This window comes from Panthera tigris, chromosome X, assembly GCF_018350195.1.
Source record: "Panthera tigris isolate Pti1 chromosome X, P.tigris_Pti1_mat1.1, whole genome shotgun sequence".
Taxonomy (NCBI): Eukaryota; Metazoa; Chordata; class Mammalia; order Carnivora; family Felidae; genus Panthera; species Panthera tigris.
The window spans coordinates 85,925,421-85,939,224 of NC_056677.1; positions in this window are offsets into that span (position 1 = coordinate 85,925,421).

The window sequence follows — 13,804 nt, forward strand, 5'->3', positions numbered from 1 at the left end:
AGTTGCAGGATACAAAATCAGTATACAAAAATCTGTTGCATTTTTATACACTAATAATGAAATATCAGAAAGAGAAAATAAGAAAACAATTCCATTTATAATTACATTAAAAAGAATAAAATACCTAGGAATAAATTTAACCAAGGAGGTGGAAGACCTATACTGTGTACACTATTAGAAATTGATAAAAGAAATGGAAGGAGACACAAAAAAATGGAAAGATTTCCCTATTGAAATCCAAAGGAATTTGTCACAGAAGTGGAACAAACAATCTTAAAATTTATATATAACCACAAAAGACCCTGAATAGACAAAGCTATCTTGAGAAAGATGAACAAAGCTGTAGGCATCACACTCCCAGATTTTAAATAGCCAAGATATGGAAACAACCTGAATATGCAGTAATGGACAAATGGCTAAAGAATATGCGGTATATATACACAATGGAATATTACTCAGCCATAAAAAAGTGAAATCTTGCCACCTGTGACAACATGAATGGACCTTGAGGGAATTATTCTAAGTAAAATAAATTGGACAGAGAAAGACACAGTATGATTCCACTTATATATGGAATACCAAAAAAAGTAAAACAAACAAAAAGCAGGTTCAAAGGTGCAGGGTACACATTGGTGGTTGCCAGTGGCAATGTGTAGGGGGTGAAAGAAACGGTTGAAAGGGGACAAAAGGTACAAAATTCAAGTATAAAATAAATAAGTCATGGAGATGTAAAGTACAGCATGGTGACTATAGTCAATAATAACATATTGCATATTTTAAAGTTGTTAAAAAATATCCTAAAATTTCTCATCACAAAAAATATTTTGTGTATATGTAAAATGTTGAATGTTAACTAGACTCATTGTGGTCATTTCACAATGTATATAAAAATTGAATCATCATGTTGTGCACGTGAAACTAACAATGTCATGACAATCCTACCTCAATTTTTAAAATATTTAAAAAAGAAGAAACATAAGAAAGCTGAGACAACTAGACAGAAGCTGCTGGGCCTTTTGATCTATCCTGAGACCTACAGAGAGAGGTGTAGTGTACAGGAACTGCATCAGTCACAGGTCCCAGCAGGGTCACCTTCCTGCATTTGGCCAAAAGTTTTCTAGAGAGGGAGAGGGAAAAGAGGCAAGTAGCAGAGAGTGGTTGAAACAACCTTCTTATAAGAACAGCTGTTTCCTGGCTGAGATTCCTGGGAACATGATGGGTAGGTCTGTTCAGAGATGGCTTCTCTGAATGAGGAAGAAACCAGAAGACTGCAGCTGTTTTTGCTGCTGCTGTTTGCACTCTGTTCTCCTGGCAACAGCTGCTGTAAGGGCACTCTGATGGAGGGGGTTTGTAGTAATGCACCCCAGACTGCATTGCTCTCCCTTTATTAACTTTAGCCAGATTACCTCTGGAGAGATCTAATCAAACTTCCAAGGTCTCTTCACGGCTGCTGGATAAAGTAATCTTGAAAGGTACTACACTGTTCTTTCTCTTGAAGTTTCAACAACGTGCTCACTTCAGGGTGTTTATTGTCACCAGGAACATACTCAACATTAGTCAGCTTGTGTGAGAGGTCCCCAACCCCATCTCAGGTCCCACTGTTGGAGACCCTTAAGCAGTGGCGAGGATACTGCTTCCCTGGCTTTCTCCAAACCGCTCTGTTGTATCACTTATCAGACCAGCCAGGCAAGATAGACTGGAAATTCAGAGACTAAAGAGATCTCCCCCAGAACTGAAAAGTTTATATGAAAAATCTGCTAACACCTTCTGATAATGCTGCATGGCTTCCTCTAGTACTCCTCGAGACCCATAGACATGGCTGACAAAGTGTCCCATGGGACATTCAGTCTCTAGAAATTACCTACTAGCACCCTTCTGATATGCCCTGCAGATTCTATGAATATTTTCCAAAGGTACCTCATGGGATCTGTGGGCTTTTTGCTTCTCTCAAATGGCACTGTGGTTAAATGCCTGGCTTACTACATGAATTTGTCAGGAGCTCAGTTGACCTGGAGAGAAAGCTGATCTGCCAAGTGTCAGAGTAGATGCTTTATACAACAAGCCAAAATGCAGGGAAGTCTTAAACCATTTACTGCCATTAAAAAAAAAAAAAAAAGCAAAAAAGCTAAACTGGAGAGAGTTCAGATTCCTCTCTGTTTCATTCTTGTCCATGGATCAGCACCAGTAGTATTGGGTCAAATTGATGAACACAGAAGTGAGGATTGTGTCACTGTGGAGGGACCCCTGAAAAAAATGCTCCTGTAGTTTTATGGATACAAAATCGCAAGAATAGGGGAAGGGAAAAGGCTGAGAGTGCAATGAGTACTGATTTAGAAATTTAGAAAAATTGTCTTCAGGCTTCCTTCACTCTCCAACTCCTCTAAGGAGATTTCAGATGAGGTACCCGAGGAAGGTTTCTGCCAAAGCAAATGGAGGTACCTGGGCTAGGAATGCAGCTCTGTGTAACAGCATGGCCAGCCAGGACAACTTGAATTCTTGACAGCAATTCTCTTTAGAGACTTCATTGTACAAGTCATTCATTGTACAAGTCAGCTCATTGTACAAGTCTGGTTTGGGGAGAGCAGCATTCTCTTTTGAGGTCTGCCTTTAAAGCCTTTGGCTATGATCAGGCCTATGGTCGGGCCTCAAAGAGCACACATATTTTTTTAAAAATTCCAGTATAGTTAATATACAGTGTTAAATTAATTTCAGGTGTATAAAATAGTGATTCAACAATTCTATATGTAGCTCCATGCTCATCTAGATAAGTGAACTCCTTAATCCCCTTCCCCTACTGCACCCATACTCCCTTCCACCTCCCCCCTGCTAACCACCTATTTGTTCTCTATAGTAAAGGGTCTGTTTTTTGGTTTGTCCCTTTTATTTTCCTTGTTCGTTTCCTAAATTCCACATATGAATGAAATCATATGGTATTTGCCTTTCTCTGACTGACTTATTTCACTTAGCATTATACTCTCTAGATTGAACTATGTTGGTGCAAATGGCAAGGTATCATTCTTTATTATGGCTGAATAATATTTCATTGTGAATATATGCCACATTTTCTTTATCCATCCATCTATCCATGGATACTTGGGCTACCTCCATAATTTGGCTATCATAAATAATGCTACAACACACACAGGGGTGCATACATCCCTCTGAATTAGAGTTTTTGCATTCTTTGGGTAAACACTCAATAGTGTGATTACTGGATCATAGGGTTGTTCTATTTTTAATTTTCTGAGGAAGCTTAATACTATTTTTCCACAGTGGCTGCATGTGTATACATTCCCACCAACATTTCAAGAGAGATCCCTTTTCTCCACATCGTCATCAACACTTGTTTTGGTGTTTTGATTTTAGCCATTCTGACAGGTATGTGGTGATATCCCATTGTGGTTTTGATTTGCATTTTCCTGATGATGAGTGATTTTGAACATCTTTTCATGTGTCCATGGGCCACTTGTGTGTCTTCTTTGGAGAAATATCTGTTCATGTTTTCTGACCATTTTTAAATTGGTTTGTTAGTTTTTTTGAGTATTGAATTTGATAAGTTGTTTATAGATTTTTCAATACTAACCCTTTATCAGATATGTCATTTGCAAATATATTCTCCCATTCCATAGGTTGCCTTTTTGTTTTGTTGATTGTTTCCTTCACTGTGTAGAAACTTTTTACTTCAATGTAGTCCCAATAGTTTATTTTTGCTTATTTTTGCATCAGAAGTTATATATGGGAAAATGTTATGGCTGATGTCAAGGACTATGCTGCCTGTCCTCTCTTCTAAGATTTTAATGGTTTCAGGTCTCGCATTTAGGTCCTTAATTCATTTTGAGTTTATTTTTGTATGTAGTGAAAGAAAGTGGTCCAGTTTTGCTCATTAGCATGTACCTGTCCAGTTTTCTCAGCACAATTTACTGAAGACACTGTCTTTTCCCCCATTGCATATTCTTGCCTCCTTTGTTAAATATTAATTGACCATGTAATTGTGGGTTTATTTCTGTATTTTCCATTCTGTTCTATCAATCAAAGTATCCATTTTTTGTGCCAGTACTGTTTTGACTACTACAGCTTTGTAGTATAACTTGATACCTGTAATTGTGATACCTCAAACTTTCTTTCTCTTTTTCAAAATTGCTTTGGCTATTTGGGGTCTTTTGTGGTTCCACATAAAATGTGGAATACCTTTCCATTTGTTTGTATCATCTTCAATTTCTTTGATCAATGTTTTATACTTTTCACAGTACAGGTCTTTCACCTCCTGAATTAAGTTTATTTCTACATATTTTGTTATTTTGGTAAAATTTTAAATGGGACTGTTTTCTTAATTTCTCTTTCTACTGCTTCATTATTAATATAGATAAATGAAAGGGATATCTGTATATTGATTTTGTATTCTGTGACCTTACTGAATTCATTCATCAGGTCTAGTAGTTTTTTGGTGGAATCTTTAGGCTTTGCTATATGCAGAGTCATATCACCTGAAATAGTGAAACTCTTACTTCTTCTTTACCAATTTGGATGCCTTTTATTCCTTTTACCTGTCTGATTGCTGTGACTAGGACTTCCAATACTATGTTCAATAAAAGAGATGAGAGTGGACCTCTTTGTCTTGTTCCTGACCTTAGTGGAAAAACTGTTTTTCACCATTGAGTATGGTGTTAGCTGTGCACTTTTCTTTATATATGCTCTTTGTTTTGTTGAAATATGTTCCTTCTAAACCTACTTTGTTGATGACTTTGTTGAGGACTTTTATCATGTTTGGATTTTTGTCAAATGAATTTTCTGTGTCTATTGAAATGATCATATGATTTTCATTCTTTCTCTTATTTATGTGATGTATCATGTTGATTGATTTGCAAATACTGAACAACCTTTGCATTGGGAATAAATCCCACTTGATTGTGGTGAATGATATTTAATATATTTTTGGATTTGATTTGCTAATATTTTGTTGAGGATTTTTGCATGTATGTTAATCAACCTATTGGCTTGTAGTCCTCTTTTTATTGTAGTGTCTTTCTCTGGTTTTGGTATCAAGGTAATGCTGGTCTCAGACTGAATTTGGAAGATTTTCTTCCTCCTCTACATTTTGGAATAGATTGAGAAGAATAGGTATTATCTCTCCTTTAAAGGTCTGGTAGAATTCACCAGTGAAGTCATCTTGACCTGGACATTTTTGAGGGTAGTTTTTTGATAATTGATTTAATCTCCTTATTGATAATTGGTCTGTTCAAATTTTATATTAGTTTCTGCTTCAGTTTGGGGGGGGGTTATGTTCCCAGGAATTTATCCATTTCTTCAAGATTGTCCAATTATAGTATTGGAAGTCTTAGCCTCTGCAATCAGACAACACAAAGAAATAAAAGGCATCCAGATCAGCCAGGAGGAGGTCAAACTATCACTCTTCACACATAACATGATACTCTATATTGAAAACCCTAAACTGCTAGAACTTATTAATTCCGCAAATTTGCAGGATATAAAATCAATGCACAGAAATCGGTTGCATTCCTATACACCAACAATGAAGCAACAGAAAGAGAAATCAAGGAGTGGATCCCATATACAGTTGCACCAAAAACCATAAAATACCTAGGAATAAATCTAACCAAAGAGTGAAAAATCTATACACTCAAAACTATAGAAATGTTATGAAAGAAATTGAAGAAGACACAAAAAAAAAAATGGAAAAAGGTTCCATGCTCCTGGATAGGAAGAACAAATATTGTCAAAATGTCGATACTATCCAAAGCAATCTATATATTCAATGAAATCCCTATCAAAATAACACCAGCATTCTTCACAGAGCTAGAACAAATAATCCTAAAATTTGTATGGAACCAGAAAAGACCAAGAATAGCCAAAGCCATCTTGAAACAGAAAACTAAAGCAGGAGGCATCACAATCTCAGACTTCAAGCTGTACTACAAAGCTGTAATCATCAAGATAGTATGGTACAAGAACATCCCCTCAGATCAATGCAACAGAATAGAGAACCCAGAAATGGACCCACAAACGAATGGGCAACTAATCTTTGACAAAGCAGGAAAGAATATCCAATGGAATAAAGACAGTCTCTTCAGCAAGTGGTGCTGGGAAAACTGGACTGCAACATGCAGAAGAATGAACCTGGACCACTTTCTTACTCCATACACAAAAATAAACTCAAAATGGATGAAAGACCTAAATGTAAGACAGGAAGCCATCAAAATCCTTGAGGAGAAAGCAGGCAAAAAACTTTGATCTTGGCCGCAGCAACTTCTTACTCAACACGTCTCTGGAGGCAAGGGAAACAAAAGCAAAACCAAACTATTGGGACCTCATCAAAATAAAAACTTCTGCACAGCGAAGGAAACAATCAGCAAAACTAAAAGGCAACAGACAGAATGGGAGAAGATATTTGCAAATAACATATCAGATAAAGGGTTAGTATCCAAAATCTATAAAGAACTTATCAAACTCAACACCCAAAAAACAAATAATCCAGTGAAGAAATGGGCAAAAGACATGAATAGACACTTCTCCAAAGAGGACATGCAGATGGCCAACTGACACATGAAAAGATGCTCAACATCGCTCATCATCAGGAAAATACAAACCAAAACCACAATGAGATACCACCTCAGACCTGTCAGAATGGCTAACATTAACAACTCAGGCAACAACAGATATTGGCGAGGATGCGGAGAAAGAGAATCTCTTTTGCATTGCTGGAGGAAATGCAAGCTGGTGCAGCCACTCTGGAAGACAGTATGGAGGTTCCTCAAAAAACTAACAATAGAACTACCCTATGACCCAGCAATTGCACTACTAGGTGTTTATCCAAGGGATATAGGTGTGCTGTTTCGAAGGGACACATGCACCCCAATGTTTATAGCAGCACTATCAACAATGGCCAAAGTATGGAAAAAGCCCAAATGTCCATCGATGGATGAATGGATAAAGAAGATGTGGTGTACACACACACACACACACACACACACACACACAATGGAATATTACTGAGCAATCAAAAAGAATGAAATCTTGCCATTTGCAACTACGTGCATGGAACTGGAGGTTATTGTGCTAAGTGAAATTAGTCAGTCAGAAAAATACAAATATCATACGACTTCACTCATATGAGGACTTTAAGAGACAAAACAGATGAACATAAGGGAAGGAAAACAAAAATAATATAAAAACAGACAGAGGGACAAAGCATAAGAGACTCATAAATATGGAGAACAAACAGAAGGTTACTGGTGGGGGGATGGGAGGGGGGATGGGCTAAACGGGTAAGGGGCATTAAGGAATCTACTCCTGAAATCATTGTTGCACTATATGCTAACTAATTTGGATGTAAATTTAAAAAAATAATATTATTATGTTAAAAAAGATTGTCCAATTTTATGGCATATAATTTTTCTTATTTTCTTACAATACTTCGTATTTCTGTGGTGTCAGTTGTTATTTCTCCTCTTTCCCTTCTGATTTTGTTCGTTTGAGTCCTCTCTCTTCTGTTTTGATGATTCTGGCTAAATGTTTATCAATTTTATTGATCTTTTCAAAGAACCATATCATAGTTTCAACAGTCTCATCCAATGTTTTTTTTTAAATTTCTATAGCATTTATTTCCATTATAATCTTTGTTAATTCGTTTCTTCTGCTGGTGGTTTTGCTTGTTCTTTTTCTAACTCCTTTAGGTGTTTTTGCTTTTATTATAACTTGTCAAATTGCCTTTTAATATAACTTGTCAAATTGTCAAACTGGCTTTCATACAACACCCAGTGCTCATCCCAACAAGTGCCTTCCTCAATGCCATCACCCACTTTCCCCTCTCCCCTACCCCCCATGAACCCTCTGTTCTCTGTATTTAAGAGTCTCTTATGGTTTGCCTCCCTCCCTCTCTGTAACTTTTTTCCCCTTCTCCACCCCCATGGTCTTCTGTTAAGTTTCTCAAGATCCACATTTGAGTGAAAACATATGGTATCTGTCTTTCTATGACTGATTTATTTCAGTCAGCATAATACCTTCCAGTTGCATCTACATTGCTGCAAATGGCAAGATTTCATTCTTTTTTATTACCAAGTAGTATTCCATTCTCCACACCCCAAAAACAAATAATCTAATGAAGAAAAGAATAGACACTTTAGGTGTTAAGTTAGGTTGTTTTTTGTTTGTTTTGTTTTCTTTCATTTTACAGTTTATTTATTTGTTTGTTTTTACTAATCTCTTTACCCAACGTGGTGCTGAAACTCATGGCCCTAAGACCAAAAGTTGCATGTTCCTGATTGAGCAAGCTAGGTGCCCCTATGGTTAGGGTGTTCATTTCAGATTTTTCTTATTCTTACATGAAGCCTGTATTGCCCTAATATTCTCTTAGGAAAGCTTTTGCCGCAAGCCAAAGATTTGAGACCATCTGTTTTCATTTTCATTTGTCTCCATGCATTTTTAAATTTTCTCTTTGATTTCTTGGTTGACTTATTCATTGTTGAGTAGCATGTTATTTAACTTTCATGTATTTGTGCTCTTTCCAGTTTGTTTATTCTGGTTGATTTCTAATTTCATAGAGTTGTGGCCAGAAAAGATGCCTGTTATGACTTTGATTTTAATGTATTTGTTGAGAATTAATTGTGGCCTAATATGTGATCCATACTGGAGAATGATCCATGTGTGCTTGAAAAGAATGTGCATTCTGCTCTTTTAGGATGGAATGTTCTGAATATATCTGTTAGATCTATCTATTCCAAGGTGTCATTCAAATCCAAAGTTTCTTTGTTGATTTTCTGTGTGGATGATTTGTCCATTAACATAAGTGGGATGTTAGAGGCCCCTATTATTATTGTATTATTTTTTAATATAAAATTTATTTTCAAATTGGTTTCCATACAACACCCAGTGCTCATCCCAACAGGTGCCCTCCTCAATGCCCACCACCCCCCCTCCCATCCTTCTCACCCCCCCATCAGCCCTCAGTTTATTCTGTTTTTAAGAGTCTCTTATGGTTTGGCTCTCTCCCACTCTAACTTTATTTTTCACTCTCCTCCCCCATGGTCTTCTGTTAAGTTGCTAAGGATCCACATAAGATTGAAAACATATGGTATCTGTCTTTCTCTGTATGACTTATTTCACTTAGCATAACACTCTCCAGTTCCATCCACATTGCTACAAAAGGCCATATTTCATTCTTTCTCACTGCCAAGTAGTATTCCATTGTGTATGTAAACCACAATTTCTTTTTTTATTTTTTTTATTTTTTTTATATATTTTTTTTATTTTTTTAATATATGAAATTTACTGTCAAATTGGTTTCCATACAACACCCAGTGCTCATCCCAAAAGGTGCCCTCCTCAATACCCATCACCCACCCTGCCCTCCCTCCCACCCCCCATCAACCCTCAGTTTGTTCTCAGTTTTTAACAGTCTCTTATGCTTTGGCTCTCTCCCACTCTAACCTCTTTCTTTTTTTTTTTTTTTCCTTCCCCTCCCCCATGGGTTTCTGTTACGTTTCTCAGGATCCACATAAGAGTGAAACCATATGGTATCTGTCTTTCTCTGTATGGCTTATTTCACTTAGCATCACACTCTCCAGTTCCATCCACGTTGCTACCAAGGGCCATATTTCGTTCTTTCTGATTGCCATGTGGTACTCCATTGTGTATATAAACCACAATTTATTTATCCATTCATCTGTTGATGGACATTTAGGCTCTTTCCATAATTTTGCTATTGTTGAGAGTGCTGCTATAAACATTGGGGTACAAGGGCCCCTATGCATCAGTACTCCTGTATCCCTTGGATAAATTCCTAGCAGAAACCACAATTTCTTTATCCATTCATCAGTTGATGGACATTTAGGCTCTTACCATAATTTGGCTATTGTTGCAAGTGCTGCTATACACATTGTGGTACAAGTGCCCCTATGTATCAGCACTCCTGTATCCCTTGGGTAAATTCCTAGCAGTACTATTGCTGGGTCATAGGGTAGATCAATTTTTAATTTTTCTAAATATCAAATTTATTGTCAAATAGGTTTCCATACAACACCCAGTGCTCATCCCAAAAGGTGCCCTGTTCAATACTCGTCACCCACCCCCCCGCCCTCCACCCCCCATCTACCCTCAGTTTGTTCTCAGGTTTTAAGAGTCTCTTATGTTTTGGCTCTCTCCCTCTCTTACCTGTTTTCTTCCTTCCCCTCCCCCATGGACTTCTGTTAAGTTTCTCAGGATCCACGTAAGAGTGAAAACATATGGTATCTGTCTTTCTCTGTATGACTTATTTCACTTAGTACAACACTCTCCCGTTCCATCCACATTGCTACAAAAGGCCATTTTTCATTGTTTCTCATTGCCACGTAGTATTCCATTGTGTATATAAATCACAATTTCTTTATCCATTCATCAGTTGATGGACATTTAGGCTCTTTCCATAATTTGGCTATTGTTCAAAGTGCTGTATAAATATTGGGGTACAAGTGCCCCTATGCATCAGTACTCCTGTATCCCTTGGGTAAATTCCTAGCAGTGCTATTGCTGGGTAGGTCTATTTTTAATTTTTTGAGAACCTCCACACTGTTTTCCAGAGCGGCTGCACCAGTTTGCATTCCCACCAACAGTGCAAGAGGGTTCCCATTTCTCCACATCCTCTCCAGCATCTATAGTCTCCTGGTTTGTTCATTTTAGCCACTCTGACTGGCATGAGGTGGTATCTGAGTGTGGTTTTGATTTGTATTTCCCTGATGAGGAGCGACGTTGAGCATCTTTTCATGTGCCTGTTGGCTTACTGGATGTCTTCTTTAGAGAAGTATCTATTCATGTTTTCTGCCCATTTCTTCACTGGATTATTTCGTTTCCGGGTGTGGAGTTTGTTGAGCTCTTTATAGATTTTGGATACTAGCCCTTTGTCCAATATGTCATTTGCAAATATCTTTTCCCATTCCGTTGGTTGCCTTTTAGTTTTGTTGGTTGTTTCCTTTGCTGTGCAGAAGCTTTTTATCTTCATGAAGTCCCAATAGTTCATTTTTGCTTTTAATTCCCTTGCCTTTGGGGATGTGTCAAGTAAGAAATTGCTACGGCTGAGGTCAGAGAGGATTTTGCTTGCTTTTTCCTGTAGGGTTTTGATAAATTTCTGTCTCACATTCAGGTCCTTCATCCATTTTGAGTTTGTTTTTGTGAATGGTGTAAGAAAGTGGTCTAGTTTCATCCTTCTGCCTGTTGCCGTCCAGATCTCCCAGCACCATTTGTTAAAGAGACTGTCTTTTTTTCATTGGATATTCTTTCCTGCTTTGTCAAAGATTAGTTGGCCATACGTTTGTGGGTCTAGTTCTGGGGTTTCTATTCTATTCCATTGGTCTCTGTGTCTGTTTTTGTGACAATACCATGCTGTGTTCATGATTACAGCTTTGTAGCAGAGGCTAAAGTCTGGGATTGGGATGCCTCCTGCTTTGGTCTTCAAAATTCTTCAAAATTACTTTGGCTATTCGGGGACTTTTCTGGTTCCATGCAAATTTTAGGATTGCTTGTTCTAGCTTGGAGAAGAATGCTTGTGAAATTTTGTTTGGGATTGCATTGAATGTGTAGATAGCTTTGGGTAGTATTGGCATTTTAACAATATTATTCTTCCAATCCATGAGCATGGAATGTTTTTCCATTTCTTTATATCTTCTCCAATTTCCTTCATAAGCTTTCTATAGTTTTCAGCATAGAGATCTTTTACATCTTTGGTTAGGTTTATTCCTAGGTATTTTATGCTTCTTGGTGCAATTGTGAATGGGATCATTTTATTTATGTGTCTTTTTGTTGCTTCATTATTAGTGTATAAGAATGCAACTGATTTGTGTACATTAATTTTGTATCCTGCGACTTTGCTGAATTCATGTATCAGTTCTAGTAGACTTTTGGTGGAGTCTGTCAGGTTTTCCATGTATAATGACATGTCATCCAAAAAACGTGAAAACTTGACTTCATCTTTGCCAATTTTGATGCCTTTGGTTTCCTTTTGTTGTCTGATTGCTGATGTTAGAACTTCCAACTCTATGGTAAACAGCGGCGGTGGGAGTGTACATCCCTGTTATGTTCCTGATCTCAGGGAGAAAGCTCTCAGTTTTCCCCCATTGAGGATGATATTAGCTCTGGGTTTTTCATAAATGGCTTTTATGATGTTTAAGTATGTTCCTTCTATCCCGACTTTCTTGTGGGTTTTATTAAGAAAGGATGCTGAATTTTGTCAAATGCTTTTTCTGCATCGATAGACAGGATCATATGGTTCTTATCGTTTCTTTAGACAGGATCATATGGTTCTTATCTTTCTTTTATTAAAGTGATGTATCACATTGATTTATTTGCGAATGTTGAACCAGCCCTGCATCCCAGGAATGAATCCCACTTGATCATGGTGAATGATTCTTTTTATATGCTGTTGAATTTGATTTGCTAGTATCTTATTGAGAATTTTTTCATCCATTATTCATCAGGGATATTGGCCTGTAGTTCTCTTTTTTGGCTGAGTCTCTGTCTGGTTTAGGAATCAAAGTAATGCTGGATTCATAGAATGAGTCTGAAAGTTTTCCTTCCCTTTCTATTTTTTGGAATAGCTTGAGAAAGATAGGTATTATCTCTACTTTAAATGTCTGGTAGGATTCCCCAGTGAAGCCATTTGGTCCTGGACTCTTATTTCTTGGGAGATTTTTGATAACTGATTCAATTACTTTGCTGGTTATGAGTCTGTTCAGGTGTTCTATTTCTTCCTGTTTGAGTTTTGGAAGTGTTTCGGTGCTTAGGAATTTGTGCATTTCTTCCAGGTTGTCCAGTTTGTTGGCGTATAATTTTTCATAGTATTCCCTGATAATTGCTTGTATGTCTGAGGGATTGGTTGTAATAATTCTATTTTCGTTCATGATTTTATCTATTTGGGTCATCTCCCTTTTCTTTTGGAGAAGCCTGGCTAGAGGTTTATCAATTTTGTTTAGTTTTTCAAAAAAACAACTCTTGGTTTCATTGGTCTGCTCTACAGTTTTTTTAGATTCTATATTGTTTATTTCTGCTCTGATCTTTATTATTTTTCTTCTTCTGCTGGGTTTGGGGTGTCTTTGCTGTTCTGCTTCTATTTCCTTTAGGTGTGCTGTTAGATTTTGTATTTGGGATTTTTCTTGTTTCTTGAGATAGGCCTGGATTGGAATGTATTTTCCTCTCAGGACTGCCTTCGCTGCATCCCAAAGCGTTTGGATTGTTGTATTTTCATTTTCATTTGTTTCCATATATTTTTTATTTTCTTCTCTAATTTCCTGGTTGACCCATTCATTCTTTGGCAGGGTGTTCTTTAACCTCCATGCTTCTGGAGGTTTTCCAGACTTTTTCCTGTGGTTGATTTCAAGTTTCATAGCATTGTGGTCTGAAAGTGTGCATGGTATGATCTCAATTCTTGTATACTTATGAAGGCCTGTTTTGTGACCCAGTATGTGATCTGTCTTGGACAATTTTCAATGTGCATTGGAGAAGAAAGTATATTCTGTTGCTTTGGGATGCAGAGTTCTAAATATATCTGTCAAGTCCATCTGATACAGTGTATCATTCAAGGCTCTTGTTTCATTATTGATCATGTGTCTCAATATCTATCCACTGTTGTAAGTGGAGTATCAAAGTCCTCTGCAATTACCACATTCTTATCAATAAGGTTGCTTATGTTTGTGATTAATTGCTTTATATATTTGGGGGCTCCCATATTCGGCACATAGACATTTATAATTGTTAGCTCTTCCTGATGGATAGACCCTGCAATTATTATATAATGCCCTTCTTCATCTCTTGTTACAGCCTT